Below are 25328 nucleotides of genomic sequence, written 5' to 3'. Positions count from 1 at the left end.
GTTCCCAGTCATAGGGAGGAATATGTAATCTATATCTATATATATGGTATTCGTTTCTTATGATATATAACAACATATAATGGACAAAGGGTAAGCAAACATATCCTTGACCAAACTCATCAAACAACCAAAATCCCAAAACCAGAAAACCATCCCAACGTATCCATCAGATTGAAGTGTCTGAACCAAATCTGATAGGATCTTGTGCTAACATGTCACAGTGTGCTACCAAAGTTTCTATCCAATTATCAAATCTCTCTCTGACAGAATCTCAAATGTCCCTCAATACTACAAAAAAAAAAATCCACAGTATAAGCCTACTATAAATAAAATAATAAAATAAAATAAAATAAATCCTGGCTCTTTACCCAGGCCTTTGGTGAGAGAGACACTTCATCACGCTTGCCATCTTTTATATTTACTTTTTGTTTTACTGACTTTATTGTAATTTCTTTGTTGTGAGTTGCCCAGAGTTGTTGAAGTGATAGTGATGATGATGATGATGATGATGATTCAGCTGTGGTGTAGGCAACTGCTTCTTCATTTCCATCACGTCCACAGAATAGATCCAGTAATGGATCTATTGTAATCAGACACATTACAAAATAAGCTGAATGTAACTTGAGCAAGCTGATAATATTTTGCATGTCTCTACAATGCTTCCTGTAACATGCAATGAGGAAAAAAATGATATATTGTTGGTTTACTCAGTTATGTTGCCAAGCACACTACATGTACACATCTGAGAAAAAGACAATGGCAACCACTTCTTTATGGTTGCCATGGAAACTACATGGATGAGTCCATGAAATCACCAGAAGTCAACTCTGCTCAAAGGAGATTTGACTTTATTAGCCGCTACTTTAAGACTTAAACAGTTTGTTCATCTGAATGTTCCCTTTGTTTCTTTCCTATTATATAATTCTTGTGTTGAAATTTTCTATAAATTGCTCATTGTTTTTCCCCCTACACTGGGGTTCCAGTACATTAAATTCATCATACGCAGTTTAAAGTTTGAAGCCTCCAGCTGATGGTGTGACCAGTACATTAAAGGTAATACCTCTATATTACCTAAAGACTGTAATCCAATTACATGTTTAATTAGATGGGGGTGGGGTTAAATATGTAGGAACATCAAGAAGGGGATAATTGACCCAGCCAATTAACCTCCAGAAGGGTGGATTTAATCAAAAACAGACTCAATCATGCAAAGCATAAATTAATTCCATCCAGTCATTGGTGTTGTGGAAACCCCTAAACCCCTAAAATTAACCTATTTTGCATATCTAGTCTTTCAGGAAAAAGAGCTGGAGAGAAAGAATGCAGAGAACGTCTCACTTGCCAATTGAGTGCAGTGGTGGCTACTGAAGATGCCTCCCTAATATTCAAGGAAATAAAGCCATCTTCCCTACCCAACCCATCATACAGGCTGCTTTTGGATATACTTTTTAAAAAGTACTTACAACCAGCAATGAAAGCAGGTGGAGCCCAAATCCCTGAAAAATCTCATACATTACCACATGCTCCCAAAGCTAAACAAATACAGTCTAATAGATATGTAGCCGTGGCTCCCAAAACCCAAATTTTCCCTGGCTATATCTCTGAAAATGGTGCCAGTGACTGCCAGCCTTGCCTAAGAGGATCGCTCCATCCAATAGCAGCTACAGCTACCACTTGTCAATAGGTGGTTCATCTGCAAAATAAGGGGAGCACTTAGTTACCCCATTCTACCCTTCTTAGTTACCCTACCCTACCCTACCCTATTCCCAAAGTACATAAAAAATAGCCACACAAACACCCCTCCATATGCAAGCACCCAAGAGAAGTTGCACCAATTCCCTCCAACCAAAAGGAAGCCATCCAGGCAGAATGCAACCTCAAACAACCCTGTCCTCTCTGAATTGACTCTGAGAGCAGAGCAGTAGAGATATCCCAGATTCCACAGAATACCATCTTTCCAGTGTCAGCTCCCTCAGGAGTCCCAACCAGTGTTTGAAACAGGGAGAAGGCAGCAGACTAGAGTCCCCATCCTCTGCAACAGCCTCAATTCTCACAGAGCAAAATGTCAGATTGAGGTACATATTCCTCACAGTCAATGTCCGCACGAGACTGCCTCTTTTTCATAGCAGACAGATCAGAGGAAAACATGGGAGAGTTCACACATTTCCTATCTTGTCAAACTCCTCACCTGTGAAGACATGTAGGAGACAAACCCAAACTTCATGAAGATGCCATCATGGTCTAGATAACAGAGAAAGTGAAAGAGGAGGACTATCATCACTCCTACCAACAGGGAATGTGAAAACCTTTAGAAATAGTCCAGGAAGGTCACAATATATAACAAAAGGAACAGGTTTGCGCCAAACCCAAGGCCACTCTCTTGAAGAGCAGGAAGATGCAAATCTGGAATACAAATCTGGCTGCAAGATACTACTCTGGCAATAGATGAACAAGTGCCACAGATAGGCTTCTGTTCTATGGCCACCATGGAAACCTCCTACTACTCCACACCAGCAATGAAGACTCCAGCAGCCCTTCTCCAGCACCAGGAGAACCACATTCTGGAGAGCCACAAAGCCACCCAGATATCTATGTACCTTTACCAATGCCAATCCGGAAGCCGCTACTGCCAGCAGCATCCCAAAAGTCTAGGAGAAGAAGCTAAACGTCAGGGATATGATGTCAGCCCTTCAGACCAGAGTTTAACCAACTTCCTATGAAAGAGGAATCAAGCCTGTAGAGTGCTTCTACTCAACAGCAGTCCACAACTATTATATACCCACACAGTAGCCCCAGAGCACTGAAGATGTATTCATACTCAAAGAGGAAAGGGAAATTGGAAGTCACACTGCAAACATCCCCTACAGCAGTGGTTCTCCAGGTATAGAATGCAAAGCCAAATAAATAATAAATTTGAACATTTCAGTTTTAATTTCTAATAGAGTACATACTGGTATAGAGTATATAACCCACATTAATCAAAGCTCTTTGGGGTCCTCAATCATTTTTAAGAATGTAAAGGGGTCCTGAAACCAGAATATTTGAGAATCACTGCCCTAGAGGATGGATTGCATGACTGAATATGAGGACAGGAAGTGGAGCCTTGCTGCAGGAGCCACTGGATGAGGGGTTGGGGCTCACCCCCTTGGAAATCAGCAGCCCGTGAAAAGAGTGGAAAGTAGTCCAGCCTACAGTCTATGGTGTATATGTACTTTGGTGAAGAAGCAGCAGTGGGCCTGCATTTTGAGAAAAAGCAGGACCTGGGAGGGGAGACAAGAAAGTCTGGAAAAATAAGATGTGCTGTCCATAATTATAACCATCTTTCTTTTAATCGACTACAAGCTCTGATGTCTCTGCTGAAGAAAACAAGAAAAGGAGGCAAGGGATGTTGCCAGAGCTGGTCTGCAGGAAGGAGTCTTTCTTGATCCCTGAAGATGCTGATGGTGTTATCTAAAAGACAAATAGCTACTCACAAACACACAAAAATGTATGTAGTTACAGTACAGGAGAAAGTTGATAGGAGTTATGTAGCCAGGGATCTAGGGACCTCCATCAAACACAAGAGCTTCCTGGAACTAGGGGGAAGGATGATCTGAGAATATAAAAGGACCACATGCCATATTCAGTTTAGTCCACATGCCATATTCAAAGCTGGTCATGATTTCTAGTGCTGGAAATCCATACCTTCCAGTCCATACCTTCCATGTCTGTTTGGCAGTAAAGTGATGACTCTTTTGACATGTGCATGCAGAAACAACAGAAGAGCCAGGCAGAGTTTCTACAACACATTACCAAGGACATGAGGGGAAGGGTCCATACTTTCTACAGTAGCCATATGTTCCCTTCTATGGCAGCCATTTAGCGGAGTAATTTATGGTGAAGTGAACGTGGGGGTGGGGTGGCTATGGATTCAGCACCAGTGATCCCAAATATCCCAAATTCAATAACAGAATATATATATATATATATATATATATATATATATAGAGAGAGAGAGAGAGAGAGAGAGAGAGAGAGAGATGCAGAATTTTCCAATTATTACAGTGTTTTAGAGCTCTATTCTTTCAGAGCAACTGAAAAGTGATGTTTCTTTAGTGAGCCTGCTGTGCATACTGGATGCCTGATCATCCTGGGCTTCCTCTGCACTTCACAGAAGTACCTCTTCAGCCAGTATCACATCTGTACACAGATGGTGGTGGGGCAGACATACAATTACCTGAAAGCAAGATGGTATTTCTATACACCCTCCTTGAGATGCACCAGGATTTAGCTCCAAACATGGTAATTCTTCTCTACATTTGAGAAGGACTCCAATCTGCTCTCCAAGGGTGTTATTGCAGATGCCATCTCAGTGGATGATGGGAAGGAGGAACAGATTTCTTGATCTTAAAACCTTCAGGTTTACACTAACAATCCACTCCTGCAATCCATTCCTGCTTAGCAAAGTTAATTTGTGAGCATTATTAGCATGTCCACTAATGATGATGATGTAGTAAACTGCTACCCTGTTTACTGGAACCCCTTAATACTGACTATATGTCGTGTAGCCAGGTATGTGCCCTGGGTTTCTTGTACATGTTCTCTTCACTCCTTTTCTTCCCTTCCTCAGTTGCCGTAGGGCCGCTGTTAGGACTATAGTTTGGGGATAGCTGCCTCCTTTGGTGTTACTTCTAAAGGTTAAAGTCTGCATTTTCTTTACAAGGACTGCTGATGCTTATCTGGCAATCTTGGGGGAGGGCTGGTCTCAGGCAGGAATCAGCAATGCAAATGCAGTAGGGGGTGAATGTTTGAAGGAGAGACATTCAAGGACAGGGAATGGGTGGGACATTTAAGTCTTTGCTTAGATGGATCAATTCTTCAACTTCTGCTACTGTGGCTTTTTTCCTTTCTCTCTCCTTTCCATTCTACATCCACTACTCTCCACCTAGCCAATGGGGAAGGAGCTAGTCATGTCATGAGGTCCTGACAATGCACTCCTGTTCCAAGGGCTCAGGAAGAACCTGGAATTCCTTGTCTCTAATGGGCAGAGAACTAATAATGCCAAATGGATTAATAATTAAATAATAATAAAACTGTGCTGCCAGAAAGGAAAGGAGTATTGAGGAAAGAGGACCCAAAATTCTTGAAGATCAATATTACACAGGCCACTAAGACCAGAATTCTTCATTACATATAAGCACAGAATCCTGGTCAAAAGATCTTTGGTTTTCTTTTGAGGTTAATCAAGTGGTTTAAAGAACATAAAAGCTCTAGAAGAAGTTAAAGCATCTAGAGTTTCTTAGTTAAACATAGAACAGCCAGCCAAGGTAATGAATTATAATGAATTTCTGTGACCAGTTTATACTTGAGGGAGTACTAAGAACATCCTTTTTCCCCCTAGGAAAGGCAGGAAGGAAGGAAATCATATAGATTAGAAAAATCAGTTTCTGTGTGATGTGTCTGGTTAGCCCAAATCAGAGTAAACCTCAAGAAAAGTTGGCCATGCAATTAAAATAAATTAAAATAAAATAAAATAAAATAAAATAAATGCAATGTAAGACTTGCGTCTGGGAAAAAACCACAGAGCTCAAGAATTCCTAAAAATGACATTAAGAATAGCAGCATTATTTTCTACGCAAAATATACAAGATATTCCTTATATCAGAATACAAGGAAACTTGAGGCAGTAAGCAGATGATTTATCCTAGAAAAGTCAAGAAACTTTAGAAAGGCCCTAATCTCATCTATGTTTTAGGACCAACCAGTCAGATAAGTAAAAGCAAAGGTAAAATTCCACCATTGGTGGTCCCAATGTATTTAAAAATAAATAAATGGACAATTTTGTTAAAGCATAATAGTATCTCATCAGTGGTTTAATTAATATCATTTACTTTTAAAAAATCTCTTCATTCTCTTGATGGTATCATTCTGTGAGGACTGAGCAAAAATGAATACCTGTATGAAAGTTGCATCAAAGTGACTTCTAAGTTCCCAAAAGTTCTGCTTGGATTTGCTCATGAATTCTAGCATGCTTGCCATATTAGAATTCTGTGCAGGGCTGAAATCATTTCCAGATCTTCAGAACATGCCTATTTATGATATATGTCTTATTTCCTACAAGAAAGCCACCAAGGAAGGGACAGAAGCTGTAAAAAGGTTTTCTAAAAAGCTGTTTCCTCAACTATCTCAAGCAGCTATGATTCACTGTGTGGCTGAAATTTTCTTTCACAACCATCTACAAATTATGCCTGGGGATCCTCCAAAGAATAGCCGTTTGCTTGTGGCCATTAATATGAATCATTACCTGTTCTTCCAAATAATGGCACGATGACCCATAAGGTGAAAAATGAGTTGGCTCAGCCTATTACACATCAGCCCAGATTACTTATGGCTAATTTGTACTCAGCAGCCTTCATGAGTCATAAGTACAAACTGTATATTGACATTCCAGCTTTAGATGTAAATCTAGTAATTTCCACAATTCCCCTGCCCCTCCACACTGGAATGATGGAAAGAAAAAGGCCAATGCATTTCCAACACATAAAAGGTTTCTGAGGTTGTTGGAGAAAGAAATAGATGATATGAATATTCTGGAAGTCTTCATAATTTCAGGGATTTAACTGTTACTGAAAAAATCTCTAGTGGAGCATAAAGAGGGACTTCTGAATGTTCTTGATCATATAGGAGCCTACAAACTAAAATAGACTCTGGGTAAGTGCCAAATCTGCCAGACATCTGAGGTGTACGTGAGACTGCAAATTGCCACTGATCCCAAGATAGAAGTTTCAACATCTTGGCCAAAGTTTGTTACCTTAAAAGACTTTTCAATCATTTGGGAGTTTATGTGACAACTGTAAGTGATTCAGTTCAGCTTGTTTTTCTGTAGTTTGTCCATTGGTATTATGAGTTTCCTGTAGGATTCATCTTGGAGAATGAAGCAAAGCCCCAGAAACCTGAGAACTCCAAGATAGTAGTGTTGTTGTTGTTAGTTGCCATCAAGTCGTTTATGACTCATGGCAACCCTATAATACTACATAGTATTAAAGACATTTATGAAAGCAACAGGGGAGATGGCCCTGAGACCATGGTCTAGAAGATTATTTTCATTTTCAAAAATGAAGACATCAAAATATTTAATTGGTAGGCTAACAGACTTAAGAGTTCTACAAGAAAAACCTACTTGGAAGAAATGTAACTGTTTGTGAATGAGTTCTTGCATGCACGTTGTCCTTCTTGCAAATTAATCCCTAAGGATTACAGCTGAGATGGAGTTCCAAAGGCAGAAACTCTAAATTTTTACTATCTTCCAAAATATTATTATGGAGAGCGCCAACCAGATCTCTGAAGTAAACTATTCCATATTAATGGAACATACACAGAAAAAAATGCAGTCTAACTCCCCTTGCCCTGATCTCACATGGGTAGCATTCTTAGCATTGTTTCCACAATATGCTGCTGCATCATTACAGCTTTTTCACTTGAAAGACAGCCTTGCTGCATGGGCACATAGCAAACAATAGATCACAGATCTTTGTACTCAGATTTTAACTCTCTGGGGAAGTCATGGAAGTCAAATGAAGTCCAATCATTACTCATCCTTTTGTTTTCTTCCAAAAAAACATTCCTGTGCTGTTCTGGCTCTTTCATTGTCTACCAGTGCTTAGAAGCAAAAATCAGCTTTAGAAGGAATTATTATTCCTTACTGGTTGTGGTAGCATATAGATGAGGAAATGTACTTGAATATTCACTCCCATTCACACTGGTTAACATTCATAGAAGAGACTGAAAGTATCTAATGAATTGTGTGGATGCTGAGAACACATGCATCCACTTAGGACTTCATTTCATTGAAGATACAACTGAATGCTGACAATCTCATTTAATGTTCAATGTTTCAGGAAGCATGGGGTCATGTTTTCTGGAATTGTTCATATCTGAACATTCATGAATGTTATGAAATTTTGCCCACTGAATGAATCATTGTATTACTGCCCTAACAGAATGTGATTTTATTTATTTATTTATTTATTTATTGCGCCTCATGGGAGAAATATCAGAAATATAGCAGAAACTCTAACATAGAAGGATATAGGTTTTCTTTTTAGATATAGAATAATTTTGATTCTTACATTGCTTCCCTCAAACTATACCCTATCTTCAACATTTTTTAAAATAATACTACATCTGTGATAGCTCAAACATTACTATCAGAATTAATGAATAAATTATATATCCAGAAGCTACAGCTGGTGCAGAATACAGCCATGCAAGAAGTTTTGGGAGCCCCAAGGAGGGCACATATAACACCATTGCTGTGCGAGCTGCATTGGGTGCTGGTTTGCTTCTGGGTCCAATTCAAGGTGTTGGTTACCACCTTTAAAGCCCTACATGGCATGGGGCCAGGTTACCTGAGGGACCGCCTCACCCCCATTATATCAACCCGTCCCACCCGGTCATGCAGAGATGGCATGTTATGGACGCTGTCCATGAGGGACTGCTGATTGGCAGGGTCCAGGAAGAGGGCCTTCTCTGCCATAGCACCTGCCCTTTGGAACAAGCTACCCCTGGAGGTAAGGTAGGCTCTCCCAGCCTTCCAGAAGGGGGTTAAGACCTGGTTGTGCCACCTTGCTTGGGGCATGAGGGGGGATAGCTGATCTTGGGGGTGGTTGGCACCATGAGGGGGCCAATAATAACATTACTTGCCATCTTCAATTTTATATTTTTGCACTTATGTATTTATATGTATATTTATATTGTTTTATTTTAATAACATGTTATTTCTCTATTTTTAACTGTTATAAACCACCCGGGGTCATTGTTACAAGATGGGTGGTAAAGAAATACGACAAACAAACAAACAAACAAACAAATAAATATAAACACTTTATAAATTATCTTGCAAATATTAGATTTTGATTTAGTATTGTATAATCTGTACTCTAGATTTGTATCCATGCTCTGTAATAAAAAAGCAGCGTAAATAAGCAGTATGCAATCTGATTAAAATGAACGTGCTATATTCACTTTCATTTTGACATGACAAATGTCAATGGTCAACTCACATCATGAACTGCTTTGGAAGAAGATGGAAGTTAAAAATGACATCTCTATCTGAAAACCTTAAAGTGGACAAATCCTTCATCAAACAAAACCTTAAACCAAAAACCCCAAGTCCATTCAAACTACCTGTCTTCTAATACAGTCTACATTTCAGATATTTCTCCCCCTAAGTCTACAGATTTATACTTGTAGCACTTACTTTCATTCAGCCTGATATGTCTAAACTAAGTCCCCCATTCGGGGAGAGGGGCGGTAATGTAAAGCTAATAAATAAATAAATTTCCAAATTAAAAGCTGCTAATCAAGCTCATTATTTCAATTTTGCATTAATTTCATAACAGGGTGAGAGTTGTAACTGATTCTCTGGGTTGAGACCATGATTGCTTGACATATATATACTAAATATGTCAAATGTGTCACTATAATACAATATGTAAATCTACTAAGGTTATGTAATATACCACACCTATATTTTTACACTACATAAAGTAAAAACAGTTCGCCTAAAGGTTATCATTTTGCATGGCACAGTTTTGCCTAAATGAAATGTGCAGGTGTTTGGGCTTGGTTGGATTTCTGTGTTTTTACTCATACATTTTAATGCCACAAGGGACTATTACTATTATTATTTATATAAATAAATAAATAAATAAATAACACTGCTTTGCAGTCTGGTTCTCTTTAGAAAAGAAGCCAGTCTGGAAGACAACATCTGTCACAGAATGTTTATGCCAAATTATTCATATTCAGGTATATGAGTTGGAGCATCTTAATTAGATTATCAAAGGCAATTCAATTCCTGACATACATACAAATAAAACACAGGACAAAGCATGTCCCATTTGGCATTCTCTTGAGACATCTGTGAAACTAACAAACAAATCGTTCCCCTGATAGCTGTTGTGGTCAAACAGAGGCTTTTTCAATGGCAGCCTTCACAGCATCCTGTACAGAAGTGTTTCTCAACCTCAGCAACTTTAAGATGTGTGGACTTCAGCTCCCACAATTCCCCAGCCAGCATGCTGGCTGGGGAATTCTGGGAGCTGAAGTCCACACATCTTAAAGTTGCTGAGGTTGAGAAACACTGCTCTACAGAATTAGCAGTGCAAAACTAGACCGCTCCGTCCACCTGCCTCTAAAAGGCAAAAAGTATTTTAATGACCCCTTCTAAATAGTACAAGCTAAATAGCAGAGGGACTAGTAAATTAGGTGTTGAATGGAAGGAGCCCTAATGCCTCTCTGTCCCCACTCACCCATCTCTGCAAGATCATCATGCTGAGCAAAGGACTCTCAGCTACTGCTTCTACTTCAGAGAGCCAACGCCTACTGCTAAGGGAACATGATCTGAAAAGAAATCTTATGCTTTGAGATTCATGTGCAGCATCCTATGGAATAATGATCTCAGCTTTCCATTTTGGTTTTGGTGCAGACACTGCGTTTAAAAAAGGAGCTGCATGCACCTGGATTAATGTTATGCCTAATGGGAAAAGCCTCTCTGGAATAGGAGAAACTAGGTGAAGAAAAGAGGCAATAAATAAAGCACAGGGGAACTCCGTGGAGGTGCAGGTGATTAGTTTAGCAGCCTTTTCCTGACTAGCACAAATCTTCCTTTTTTCTCCTTCAATATGCTACAATTAAAATGCTATAAATATATTAGCAGTGGGGAGGGCATGATATAGTTACATTGACATTCACCTCAGTTTCCTTCTGCAGTGAATAGCTATTTTAGAAAGCTTGCCATGGCAGAGGCCGGAGTAAGGACTGCAGGGCCCTTGCAGGGAAGCTTTAGTTGGTTGGCCTAGTACTTATTTTTGAAACAGAGATGTGCCAGAGCCAAAGCAGCCTGCCAGCCATGCCATCCTGGAAATGGCAGGAGACAGGAACAAGTAATTTCATATTTTCAGCCACTGCTAAACAGTAATCTTTTCTTTTCTTTTTGGTTTTCTCCCACAGCCAGTGATATAAATCCAACTGCATATTCATGGGTCCTACTATATGCCACTGATGAATTGCTAAAGGAGTTAGGAGGGGTCTTTTCCCACTTTTTCTCTCCCCTTTTTAAAAGTCATTTCATTCTGATGAATAAGTCTGAGGGATTGGAAAGCTTGCTAAAGGCTTGGAAGGGTATTTTACTTGATCCTAATGTAGCTTCTGGCATGATACTGATTTTAAGTTTGTACCTCTTAATGGTTACTCTTCAATAGAAAAGAATATATGTAGCTCAGGGTTGAACCGGCAGGGCAAGCTACTGTATGTAAACAGGGAGCAAACCCCACATTCCCACGGATGATGTTACCTAGTTGGGTAATGAAATATTTGCAAGCAAACAACCAAGCTCAGAGAGCACCAAGGACTCCACCTTAATCTTCAGCTAGGCATTGGAAAGGGAGAGGGAAAACAAGCGGTGGCAACTCTGCACATGGGCAGTGGTACTCTTGCCACTGGCACTCTTAGGCCAGGCACATCTAGGTATTGACCAGGGGCTCCTGACTCAGTCAAAACCTCTTCCTGTCCTCCAGCAACCGACTCCTCACTTCTTTCCGCCAACAGGTAGCAGCAGCAGCGCCGCCGCCCGGGTTCCTCCCCTCCAGACGGCGTCCTTTCTTCCTCCCCGCGGAGCCTTGGCCACCGTTCCGCGCCCGCAGCTCAGTCAATCACCGCCGCCGGCCCTGGGACCGGCTCCAAGGGCAGCGGCGGCAGAAAAACGGAACCGAGGGGCTTTCCGCCGGCTGCGGCAGGCGCCTTTTTTCAAGGCACCTCATTCTCCAGCCTCCTCCTCTTTCTCCCCGCGCGGCGCTTAATCAGGCAATGCTGCCTCTCCCGGTACCACCTGCAGCCCAGTTACCGCCGGGCGCGCAGCCGTGCCAAGTCTGGCTCCAGGCGGGGCAGGGGAGGAGGAGGAGGAGGAGGAGGAGGAGGAGGGGGATGGCGCGACTGACCAGCTGCCGCGTTACTCGTAAAACCAGAGCAAAAGGGAAGGTCGCGGCCTCGCCAGCCCGCTACGCGCCGGCCACGGGGCCCCTCGCCGCCACTCCTGGCGGACGCCTCCCTCGAGCTCCGCCGCGCGGCCTTCAGGTTCGCGCGTCCCCGGCTGGTGTCTGGCAGCGACGCCCTTGGCAAGGGACACGTATATTCCTTGGCGGGCGTTCCGGTTCCCTACGGGGAGGACGCGAGAGGCGAAGGCGGCCCATCCCCCTTGCTCTGGCTCGCAGGCGAGTCGCAGAGTCTCCTGGCAGGGAGCGGGGCTCGGGAGCGCTGCCTCTGGCCGGGGAGGGCTGCGAGAAGCGGCCAGCCAGGGAGCCTGGGGTTGCTAAGGCGATACCGGGCTGTGGGGGGCGGGGGGGCGGGCGCGGAGGGGGTAATCACGCCCAAAGCGGTCCCAGGTAACCACTTGGCGCCGCCACAGCCTGTCTGCTTTGGGTTCCTCAGCCGCAAATTTCCACGCTCAAGAGGACGGGAGCCAAAACCCGAAAAGGTGGATGCGGGGGCTTCTTCGCCTCGGCTTTCAGTTTTACGTAATTTGGGGAGAGCAAAAGCGAAAGGAAAAGGCTGCTGCCAGCCTATCCACCCGAAGGCAAATTCCCTCCACGGAATCCGATGGGATTACTCCCAAATCAGCCAAGCGAGGGCTGCAGCTGCGAGCAGAAAGGGGGTTCCTGCTGTTCCCCCTCTCGCAAGGCGGCTGTGTAGATCAACTGCCACCTGGGTGGTGGAGGAGGGGTGTGGGGAGAGGGCAAAACTGAACTGATTTGTGTAACTCCGCGCCGCCCTCCTTTTCTCCCCCTCTTAACTCTCAAAGGGATCAGCTGTCATTTTTACTGCTGGAAGTCCAGACTGCTTTTTTAAAAAAGTCCCCCCACACATACACACTCAATCCTACATAGCACAAAAGAACATTTTATATCTCCCCACTTCAAGAGAACTAGAAAGAACAAAAGCCTTCCTCCCCGCCCCCTCCCCCCCCAATCGAAGGGAAGAGTCTGGAGCTGTTCTCATGGAGCTGATCCTAAAGTTAACATTCAGCAGCCCATTTCCAGACAGCAGCGCTAAATCTATTTGGATAAAACGCGTGTAGCCCAGACACTTGGCACGAGGCCCATCGGAGTTGCAGAAGAAGCCCAGCTGAAAACAAGCGTCTGGGACGGACTTTCTCCCCGTTCGTACAGCGGTGAAAGGAATTGGCCAATACAAGGGTCTGGACGCACATATTCGTTCTCCACCCCTACTCCCACCCTCCGGTCACACACCTTCGCCCCCCACCTTTCCCCAATCCCTTTGAACAGCCCCACCGCGACTCCGGAAGCTCCGCAAAGGGCTGCGAGTCTAGCAAAGCCCTCCGCATCGCCCAGTAAATCAAAGCTCCGCTCTTCCACCTCCCGCCTTAGTCTCTCAAGAGCTGAAGGTCCCTCTCCCTTCAGCGGAGCGCCCAGGTTCCAGCGACCCCGTGATTGCGGACCTTCGAGTCCATGCACAAAAACACGCACTTGTCTTCCCATCTCCAGAGGCACCGGCGGGCCGCTGCCAAATAGCGGGCTTAGGCGAGAAGCGAAGTCCCGGCGCAGACACCAAGTGGCGGATTCGGGGCCAGCTGTTTTGCTCGGTTCCCAGTGAAGCGTCCCCGCTGCTTAAGGCGCACACTTGCTAAACCAAGTCGTTTCGCCGCAGAAACTCCGAGCGCCCCTCGCCTCCCCCCGCCCCCAGTAATCCTCACCGCTCAGAGATCGCTCTGTGAAATCCCTGCAAACCCAGGTCGCCTAGGGCATTGTCAATCCCCCACCCCACCCCGTATCTGTGCGGGAGACAAGAAAAGCGTAAGGCAAAAAGCCCGTCAAATCTTTCCTTACCGTTCTCATCTTCAATGTCTTTGCTACAAAGTGACTTTCAGACAATGGCAATTGGACTGGACGGGTCCCGTATTTCTCTCTGACTTCCCCCTCTTGGCAAAAGCCACGCCAGAGGTATATTCTAAAGCAGAATGAAATCCCCTAGCCTTTTCTAAGCTGAGACAAACCGGACGGACTAAGCAGGAAAGAGGGGTGCCATCGGCTTATCCAGCCTGTCTAAGCACCCTGCATTTTTTTTGTCTTTTTACAACCAAAAAAAAGGGGGGGGGGAAGAAGGGGAACAGGGGAGAGAGGAACGGGGAGAGCAAGGGAAAGGCTTGATCTGGAGTTAGCGTTTGCTTCGTGCCCGCCCTTTCGAGGTAGAAATATGATGTGAACACAACTCAGAAGAAGGCGAGAGGGAAGGAAGGAGGGGAAGAGGGAGCAGGAAAAGCTGGAGAGAAAGTTTTGTTGAAGTAGCTCGAGATCTCTGCTCACGACCGGCCTTTCGCCAAGTTTAGAGCTGCAGCAGAAGCGGACTATTTTGGCCTGGGAGGGCGCGCTGACGTCAGTTTGCGATGTGCCGCTGGCACTGCTGCGCATGTCGGGCCATCACGTGGAGAAGGAGGGGGAGGGAGAGGTACAATTAAGGGGGTGATCGAGTGGGCCAAGACAATGTAAACTTAAGCCCCCCCCGGGCTCTGTCTGTTTCTCTTGCGCGCGCCAGACCTCGCTCGCTCGCTCCCCCCTTTCACATACACACGCACACACACTCGTACGAGTCTGCCTCAGGCCGCGTGCCTCTGCTGGCTCTTTCTATCCGAAGTGCTGTTTCAAAACTGCTCTGCTGAAATGGGGGAAAGGCGACTTGACTCCGGATGAGCCGGCGTGCTGGGAAAAGTCTTCCGCGCCCGGGGAACTTGAATGACCGCTGAAACAAGGCGGCTTCCACGCACAGCTGCTACTGGAAAGTCTGCTTGAAACTGAGGAGGGAGGGAGGAGAAAGAACGAGCGAGCGGCCTCGGTCTGGGGTTTCTCAGCGGTACCTTCGGACTGAACTTGCCGCGGTCTTCTTATCCTTCCTACACGAAAGGTTACCCGGTAGCCAATTCAGGAAAAGAACGTTTTCGAGCGTTCGACTCCTGTTCTTTGTACTAATCTAGCCCGATTTGCAACTGAATGTGTGAATTCATCAGTGGATATTAGTTTGATAGTGACATACCTCCTCCATCAGAGATCGGTTAAGTCCAGATAAGCGTTGCTGAAGAACAACAGATTTTGTCCTCGTGGCCTGAGTGAGTGAGCCCCTTATGGGTATTTAGTTGTGGGCTAGAAAGAAAGCTGGACCACCAACCTCTTATCCATAGGGCTAATCTATTTGTTGCAAAACGTGGAGAATATGAGTCATTGGAGCAGACGAAGGCTTGTGGCACTTTAAATTTATTATAGCACAAGCTTTCATAGTCTAATTTAATATAATATAATTTATTAAATTTGTTATGGCTGCCCACTCTGTTTAGAGTCCAGGTGTGATGGCATGTGCACCTTATAAGATCTCCACTTCCCTTCACACACAAAGTGCACATGGGAGTCCATCTGAGCAAGCACAACAAGGCAATATGCACAGGTAAGGGTGAACACATGGAATTCCACCACCCAAGAGTGAACTTCTGTCCCCCCAGGAAGGAGATGTAGGCAGCTGATGGTCCTTGCATGCTATTCGATACCACACCTCCATTTCCTGCATATTTGGAAACAAAATACATTTGTTTCCAAATATGCTTTGGTTTCATTCACATAGTTGATTTTAGGTGTGTGTAAAGTTATGTATGAGGCAAATCTTAGTGATCCTTAACTTACGTACAACGCTGACCCTTGTCTCATTCCAGGATGGTGGGCCACATAGTAAGATATCTTATAAGAATGACAAAAGCAACAAGGAATACTCCCCCATCCCCACCCCATTTCTGTACACTGAACTAACCCAGACTTTGTGAAAGAAGTTCTGTCTTTCCCCTTCCCATCCCATATTATTTCCAGATGGGAAGAAGAAACTGGCCGGCTTTGGGACTGGTAGCTGATACGGTTCTTAGGGCTTGGTTTTCTCCCACCCACCCTTTCCCAAAAGTTTCCTGTATGGAGGATATTAACGGCCACGCCGCACCGGTCGCAGCCAGGGCGGAAAAGCTCTCTCCAGAGGTGCACAAACGGAGTCGAAGTAAAAGCTGCGCGTTCAGACTAAAAGTGCTAAAAACACTTTCGCTTTCATTTAGACCGCTCTAGACACCCAGGAACAGGCGGAAGGGTTGATCGCAAAGGATCCGAGGGGCGGGGAGGGGAGACATAATAGCTCAGACTTATATTCTCCAAGGAAGAAAGAGGAAGCAAAGCTGGGCTCGATGAATGAATGGACGAATACCGGTCTGAGCTGGGAGCCGATCGCACAAACCAACCAGGAGCCTCCCTTCGATCTGAAAGTGTGCGAGCCTCCGGGGGGGGAGGCTCCAGGAGGAAAGACACCGGGAGCCTTGAAATTTCATCCACCACGAGGGCTTACCAGGGCTGGAGTAGGGCAACCTGCCCCCCAAAGTTCTACCCAGGGGTTTGTCTCGCTTGGCCCATTAATGACTCTGCGCCCGTGGAGGCGCGACCTTCCCACGGAATCCACGAGGGCTCCTGGACTTGACGCAGTTAGGATTCGGCTTGGCGGGTTCCGTTCTGATCCGCAGCCCAGGCGAGAACCAGCGCCCCCCTCCGTCCCCCGCGACCTCGGTGAGGCTCAGCTTCACGCTCGCTGACGCCGAAAGAAAAATGTTCGATCGCTGGCCCGCATCATGGGCAGAAGCAGGCTGAGTTTTAGGAAAACGCTTTCCCGAATTTTAAAAGTTTCCGAGTCTTTCAGCATTCCCGAGACAATGGCCGGCGGGGGGGAGGGCGTCCTCTCCGTCTGCGCCTTGGCTCGACGGGATTAGAAACTTGAGGAGTTCTTAGATTGGTGGCTAAATAGGACATACAATACAACCTACCCCATGGCTTCGAAACACTCCGTAATCGTCAACAACAAAAGACGGTGAGACTGGATGCCTCCTTTTAAAAAAAAAATGAGCGAAGCCGAGAAACACGAATTGCCTATTCAAGGAGCGCCACCCAGCGGCCAGTGGTGGTAAAGAGCAACTGGGATAAAGGTGCGGGTTCGATAGTTGCTGGAGCTGAACTTGGCTATTACTTGGTGGAACTGTGCGGATTCTCCTGCTTATATTCATCGTGAATCACGAGCGCCTGTCCTCTGTGCTTTCCTTAATATAAATTGTGTACCCTAGAAGATGTAAATAAATTAAGCTAAATCAGGAATGTGCAAGTGATGGCTTTCCTGTTTGAACACCGGCTCCATCACCTGTATGGAGGGGCTTGTGCTGTAAGCCTATATGGACTTTAAAAGGTCGCCTAAAATAGAGCATGCACCAACATTTACTTTGCTTTGCTTGCTGCTTATTTTTCCTGATGGAACTGATTTGGATAGTTTTCTTTATTCCGTTTATCTGAATGTCACCCCATTCCAAGTAATCTTTCAGAAAGATTACATTTAAAAAAATGGATTTGGTTTGGTTTGGTCAACTCTAGGAAATAGCTTTAAAAACATCCATTTTTTGTTTTGGATCAATTAATCTGTGATGAGTATTACCTGCAAGTATGGTATCGGAAACTGGAATTCTCAGCCCATAAACTAGAGTGCCTGAAGAGGAAAGGATGGGAGGGCATCTTTTCTGCAGCCGAGGGCCAGTAATGGCTGTTTCGGCCTCTGAGAGCTGCAAAGGATGTGATCATGATAATTAGTCAGGTTGCTGGAAAACCACGGTGGAATTTTCAGCCTTTTTCGTTTGGAGGGGAGTTTGTTCTGTCTAGAGATATTGGAAATCTCTATTCCATCAGTTTGCTTAGTTACTTAAAATATTTATAAATCAGCTTGTGGAGCAAGTGCCCTCAGAATCCTGCTTTCATCAATTTAAATTCTAAAAAATTAAGTTACCACTTTACAAAAATCTTTCAGCCACGTACAGTCTATAACAACGGTGGTTAAATGTAAATTGAGGCCAAGCTGTGGAAGGAATAAATAATTTGCACTAAGAGCAATATCTAAACTACAGATCTGTAGCAATGTTGGATACCATGGCTGAGGAGTCTTTTTTATATGGAGGGCTGCTGATCCAAGCAAAAAAGGCAGCAAGGAGCTGCAGCTTTGGAGCCAGAACCAAAATGTTTTTGCCATCTGCCCCCACTCTTTTCCCAGTTTTGAGGAAAAAAATAAAAATGGATCTAATTCAATTCTCTACCAGTGAAGAAAATTGGTTACCACAACAGCCTTAATACAACAGCCTTAATCTATCTTATCTCTATTTATAAAGCTCTAACGAAGGAAAGTTTGCCACTTTTCAAGGCAGCTTGTTCCATTGACAAAATGCTTATGCTGCCAAGAAATTCTTCAAACATTTAATTAGAATCCACTTTCTCCCCACAGTCTTCTCTTCTCCAGGCTAAACATACCCAGTGCCTCTAGCAGTTCCTATTAGGTTTTCCCTTCCAGGCCCTTACTGTGTTGGTTGCTCTCTTCTTGACATTCTCAGGTAGCCAATGTCTTTCCTAAACATGGTTCCCCGAATTGGATGGAATATTCCAGATGTGTGGTCATACCAGTGTAGAATAGAGAGTTATGGAGAGAGGGTGTGAAGACCAGTGGCAAGTGGATAAATCTGTATGTGTCCTTGTGCTTGCTTTGCATAATCTTCATGTTCTTGTTTTATCCTGCTCTCCTTGGAGGTCCCTATCTGGTAACATTCAGTTGCTGGTCTGGTCAACTCTGAGACATGAAATATATGGAAAGGTGGCAGTCCAACTTGTTCTTCTACTCAAGCAGCAAAATATCTGAGCCAGCATTGGATCTTGCAAAAGGGAATGAAATGGATAAAGGTCAGGGATTAGGCCATGCTATTCTTTTCAATTACCCAGCAATAACCCCCTTTTCATAGCAGGGCTAAGGACAGAGGTCAAAAGACAGACACCCAGGTGACATATTGGATATTACTTTATCAAGCTGATGATGAGTATGTATCAGTTGATCAATTGATTGTACATCATTAAGTTAGTGTTGACTCTTAGCAACCACATAAATCAATTTTCTCCATGAGAATTTGTTCCTAACTTGGTCTTTCAGGTCTTCCAATGGTGTACCCATTGCTACTGTAACTGAGTCCATCCACCATGCTGCTGGTTGTCCTTTTCTTCTCTTTCCTTCTACATTTCCCCTTCTCTGGAGAGCTAGGCCTTCTCATAATGTGCCTGAAGTATGGTAATTTGAGCCTGGTTATTTGTGCCTCGAGTGAGAACTCTGGGTTGATTTGTTCAATGATCCATTTGTTGATTTTCTTGGCTGTCAGTGGTATTCTCAGGAGTTTTCTCCAATGCCAAATTTCAAAAGCATCAATACTTTCTATCCTGTTTCTTCAAAGTCTAACTTTCACTTCCATAGAGTGTTGCAGGGGATACATGATTCTGATTTTTGCAGGTATAGACACATTACAACATTTCAATATCTTTCCGAAGACCTTCCTGGGTACTCTACCGAGTGCTGGTCTGTGGCATTTTTCTTGACTGCTGGCTCCTTGATGGTTGATCTTGAAAGGCAGAAATTATCCACCACTTTGATATCTTCATTGTCAATTCTAAGGCTGGTTATTGTAATTATCATTAGTTTGGTCTTCTTTATGTTTAATTTAAGTCCCATTTTTTTCACTGTGCTCCTTGCCTAGAGCTTTTACTAGGGCTTACTTACTAGAACTTGGAGATCCTTTCCATTTTTGGCTGTCAGAGTAGTATTGTCAGCATAGCACAGGTTATTGATGTTTTTTATTCCAATTTTAAACCATACTCATCTTCTTCCAACTTTATCAAACTACCAAGAGAAAATTTCCCTCTTGAATTCTAGACTGTAGTATCCAGCTGTATGGAGGATGAGGGTGGAAGGCAGGGGTGTTCACAGAGCATAGTAAAAAAAAAAAAAGTCCAGATGGCAGCCATGATGGTGTGGCTGAAGCTCCGCCTGTTTTTTACTTGCAGCGCACAGAAAAAGGGCAGAGCTTCAATCGTACTGCAACAGCTGCCATCTGGACTCTGCGAATACCCCAGTGGTAGGGACAACCTTACTAGGAAATGGGAGATTTCCTTCCTTTCCTACTGACCTTCCTTAAGTATACATAAGATCCTACATTTAAAAAGTTAAACGAATCATGTTTTCAACATTCTGGGCACTGTGCAACTGGATTCAGCTGCTGCTGTTTCTGCTATAGCCATTAAATGATTTTAAAAAGTCAATAGACAAATGATAGAAGCAGGGGGAAAAAGATCAAATTCACAACTTTACGAAAAGTTAATGTTGTGGTTCTAGTTGACTTGCATAGCATTCGGCTACAAAATAGCTGAAAGACAGCTTGAAATATTGCTTTTCAAGGTGCCAGATGGCAGTTCGGGTGCAGGAGGGAGAATCACATTCTGTTCTCTACATCAGCTATGTTGTAACTTTCCCTTAACATTGTTGTAAAGAATTCAGGATTGCCTGCAGCTACAAATATTTCCCTTGCTGAGAATACACATACAGACATTTCCCAAGAAATAAACTTTTGTTTTTCATAAGATAAATACTTTATTTTGTGGCAGGAACTATGCTAGCCATAATTAGGGCTGTGTTGATTCAAGGTCTTACTTAACATTTCATTGGTGATTATGACAAGGCAAATGAAAAACTATGTATGAATAGAATTGTAGAGAATATTACATTTGGTTAATTCATCCACATGCTTGTTTGTATCCTTGCTTTATTCTATGTGCATGGTCTATAAGCAATCTTTTTGCCAACAGATGGCACTCAAGAGGCCTAATCAAATGTGAGCATCAAGCATATGAAAGATAATGAGCACAGCATAAATAATTCACATTATTCTTCTCTTGGATAAAGTTCCACAGCCAGCCTAGGTGCAGCCATCAAGGGGGCAGTGATTATTCCAACGTCGAGGTCTCATCCTCATGTTCTCTCCCCCCGGCAGGAATATGCCCTAATAATCTTTTTATAATGCATGTCCTCAAAATGCTGATTGAGAGGTATGCTGGAGGTTGCACTCCAAAGAGTACCCTGGAATAGTTTTTGGCACCTCTCCCAAGCACTCACATTGTTAAAAATTTTGACAAAATGTATCTTTCAGCAAATGTCAGTGACATTTTATTTGGTGTTACCCAATCATATCAACAAGAGGTGTTAAAACTTCCCTTGATTAGCCAGGGGAGTTGGACAAGTAAAGTCTGTTCTCTAGTGCCAGCTGAACACTGAGCTGGTTGAAGCCATTAGTGGACAGCTAGGACCACTGAATGGAGCAGAGCTTAACACAGCAGAGAAGCTGTGCACAGAAAAAGAATATTATCTAAAATAGCTTTAATTAATTAATAATTTAGCTTTAAAACATCAGAGAAATACAGGTTCTTGATCTTACACACTCAGTCCTCCCAAGAATAAAGAATCATACACTTAGACAAAGTAGGTTTAAAAGTAAAAAGAGTCTTACTGATTTTATTCTTGGTTCAGTTACATCCGTGTTTGATGGAAAAATGAAGATTCTTTGTTTCTTCTGTTCCCTAAACTTAATGAACTCTCAGCCCTCATTGCTGCCAGGAGCTGCATGGAAGAAAGTGGTGGTGGGGATCCTTCTCCAGGCCCGTGCATGTGGCCAAGATGGAAGCAGCTGCAAAAGCATGCTCCCTCTGGGACAGTGGAGGAGGAAGAGAGAAAGCGGAAGTGGGAGTGGCAACGAACAGCTTTGTCTAACAAGCATGGAGAGTTGTATCATGTGACAAACTCATTTACATGCTAATTGAGGCATGCTGATTTGTTAACATCTCCAACACTGGTGACCATAGTTGGGAGTGGATAAATAAGAGAAGTCTCCTGAAGAAATCCCTGTTGGTCCACCTATCAATTTGGGCACACAGACTAGCCTGTTATAGGACTATCAATTGGCCACACTTCCAGCTGGATGGTTTCAATAGAATTGATGTTTTTTAGGTCCAGTTCCCATGACATGCTTAATTGTGTCAATTAGTGGTATGCTGTAGGAATTCCCAAAAGCAGATAAATGACTCAGGGAATTAGTTTTAGTTTTAAACAGAGCTAGTATTACATAGGCTTAAACTAATCCCTTTAGTCAGCTCCATCATGGGTATCACTAATGGGGATTTAACATTCTTAATTTTCTCAAGATCATGATAAAGTCTCAGAGAGGCCTCACACCTTTATTGGCACTATACCTCCAAGGCTGTTTTGGGTTTTATCCATCCAATGAGCCACATAAGGATGGGGGTGATAAACCCCCAGGTGGGGGATGGGTAAGCACTCTTCTTAAATATGTATACGGAGGCACAGATCCTAATCTATGCCATTGTGGATTTTTTTTTCTTATTCTTTTCACTCCATCTTGGGAAAAGGCAAGAAGTAGCTTCCGACTCTTCACAGGAAGTAGGAGAACTATAAAAATGGCTGTTGCCATATAGATTCAGCCATCCTTAGTTGTTTACCTGCAAGTACACAATTGTGAATCTCATCCCTGGCTTTTTTCTGGGGAGGTGATCATTGTGAATCTTCTAACTGGTAGGTTGATTGATTGATTATGTACCATCAAGTCAGTGTTGACTCTTAACAACCACATAGATTTTTTCCAGGACTGACTGGCAGAGAGGGTGCCTAAACTCATGCTGTAAGAATAGGTTCTTGTCAGCTTCCTGTTGTTTCCATCAGGTTAATCCAAACAGATAAGATAAATTGCATCCCATTAGTAGTCATTAGCTCTTTTTTTTTTTTTTTTGCAGGGGGCAGGCTGGTGGGGTGCCTTCAAGCAGGGCCACAACTGGGTGGGGCAAGCAGGGCATGTGCCCTGGGCACCGCGCTGGGGGGGTGCCAAAATGGGCACGGAATCCATGTTTGTCCTGGGTGACACAGATCCTAGTTGCGGGCCTGCCTTCAAGTCAGTGTTGACTGCTGGTGATTGCCTGGACAAGTCCCTGCAGTTTTCTTGGCAAGATTTCAGAAGTGGTTTGCCCTTGCTTTCATACTAGGACTAGGGCTGAGAAAGAGTGACTGGCCCAAGGTCACCCAGCTGGCTTTGTGCCAAAGGCAGAACTAGAACTCCTGGCCTCCCAGTTCCTAACCTGATGCCTTAACCACTGCACCAAACTGGCTCTCAGTCATTAGCTCTACCTTACTTTATTTATTTATTTATTTATATTTATTTGTTAAATTTTTATCACCGCCCATCTCCCCCAAAGGGGGTCTCTTTATATGAAAGGAATGGAAGCTAAAGTTCTGCAGTGGGGAAGCTATATGTCTCTGGGTGTTTTTCTCACAGGATTTGGAGTCCAACAATATCTGGAAGGCACCAGTTCCCCATCCCAATAGTAATAATAAAATTGTGGTCTGTTTCTTTCCAGCTTGATGTGCCATTCCATTTTTTTCTTTTATTTCAGGCACAGAAAAGGTTACTGTAAAGGCAACGTTAAGATGGGTGGACTTCAGCTCCCAGAATTCCCCAGCCAGCATGGGGAATGGTCAGCATGGCCAGCATGGCTGGCCAGGGAATTCTGGGAGTTGAAGTCAACCCATCTTAAAGTTGCCAAGGTTGAGAAACACTGCTATGAAGTAAAGGTGGACCAACAGGGATAGGTGGACCAACAGGGATTTCTTCAGGAGACTTCTCTTATTTATCCACTCCCAACTATGGTCACCAGTGTGACCATAGATTTTTTGTTTGTTTGTTTATATATCAAGAGGGAAAATGTGAATTAATAATTTCAAATGAAATAGAGATTTCTCTTAAAATACAGAATTGTGTGGTTTTACAATACCAATGCCTCCTTTAATTTTATTTGACAGCAAAAAGAGTCTTGGAGTGCTACAGAGGCTTCCAAAAAAATGGGAAAAAACCCTCCTGTAATTTGCTGTAAGAACACTGGAAGCAGATACTTTACCTCAAAAAAAAACTGCTAAAGATTCTTATGGATTTATATTTAGCCCCAAATATTTGAAAACTCCAACCTCTTAAATGCCTCTCAAGTTATTTTGGTTTTAGATTAATGCAAAAATATGGACCTCTTTTAAACGCAATCATTCATAACAGCATGACTATACCTGACCCAAATCACCTCTCTTCAAACAAGATTCTGCAATAAACCGAGAATGATTTTGCATCATTTAGATACAGCCTTCTCTCGTTGTGCTGCAGTAAGATCACGAGTCCTTGTCATTTGGGACCTAGACTTGAAGTGCTTGGGCAGGAGACAACAGTGGCTTAAACCAAACTTCCTTTGGCATCTCCAACCTTGATGCCCTCTATGATGATCCACGGTTACTGGATTCATCAGACAGCTGGTACTACATGAATGCAGAGCACAGTAGGACCTTCCCTGCAAAGGCCCTTGTATTTGCTATAAATGTAAAACACTTCCATCATGGTAAAAAACAGAATTGGAAAGTATTCCATGTTTCTATCATTAAGGCATGGGGCGTGGTGGCTCAGACGCCAGGCTTGTTGACTGGAAGTTTGCAAGTTTGGCAGTTTGAGACCCAAGCGCCACGTGACAGAGTGAGCTCCCGCATTCGCTCCAGCTCTTGCCAACCTAGCAATTTGAAAGCATGCAAATGTGAGTAGATAAATAGGTACCGCTCCGGCGGGAAGGTAACCGTGTTCCATGACTGTCATGCTGGCCACATGACCGTGGAAGTGTCTTCGGACAACGCTGGCTCTTCAGCCATGAAACAGAGATGAGCACCACCCCCTAGTGTGGGACTTAACTAAATGGGAACCTTTACCTTTACTTTACCCTTAAAGCAGGTGTTGAATGCATTAAACCAGCCTTTCTCAACCTTTTGACCCTGGAGAAACCCTTGAAATATTTTTCAGGCCTTGGGGAACCCCTGCACATTCAGGCTCAAACATAGGCCAGAAGTAACAAAATTATTATATTTGTTTCACATGTAGGCCTGTATATATGCATTAACAGTGTTCTTAAACTAAAAATAAAGAATGAAACTTACCTCTTTAATGTGAAGTTGCCCGAATTTGAAATCAATTTTTAAATAAATTGTGATCTCTTGGGGAACCCCTAGTGACCTTTCGCTGAACCCTAGGGTTCCATGGAACCCTGGTTGAGAAACCCTGCATTAGACAAACATCTGATACCACATATATTAAAATGTATTATTTTATGAGCTTTTATGGGCCAGGGGCCCACTTTTTGAGATGCATTAAATAGTTGTTTAAACATAGCAATAGAGGAAAAATAACGGGCAGTTACTGTTCATTTACAAACTGAGCCCAGAAGATCACCCAAGTCAAGATTTGTTATTGCGGTTGCCAAAGTTATTTACAGACCCAT

General features: G+C 43.5%; 1 protein-coding gene across 1 annotated transcript in view; it reads right to left on the bottom strand.

Annotated features, from left to right (window-relative positions):
* The window catches only part of ADAMTS6 (ADAM metallopeptidase with thrombospondin type 1 motif 6), a 154430-nt gene extending 140071 nt beyond the window's left edge, over window positions 1-14359 (bottom strand). Inside the window, exon 1 of the mRNA XM_063295602.1 lies at window positions 13884-14359. The gene's annotated coding sequence lies outside the window, so the exon portion shown is untranslated. The remainder of the gene's footprint in view (window positions 1-13883) is intronic.
* Window positions 14360-25328: the final 10969 nt, after the last annotated feature.

Source organism: Candoia aspera, chromosome 2, assembly GCF_035149785.1.
Source record: "Candoia aspera isolate rCanAsp1 chromosome 2, rCanAsp1.hap2, whole genome shotgun sequence".
Classification (NCBI taxonomy): Eukaryota; Metazoa; Chordata; class Lepidosauria; order Squamata; family Boidae; genus Candoia; species Candoia aspera.
This window is presented reverse-complemented; position numbering and strand designations above follow the sequence as displayed.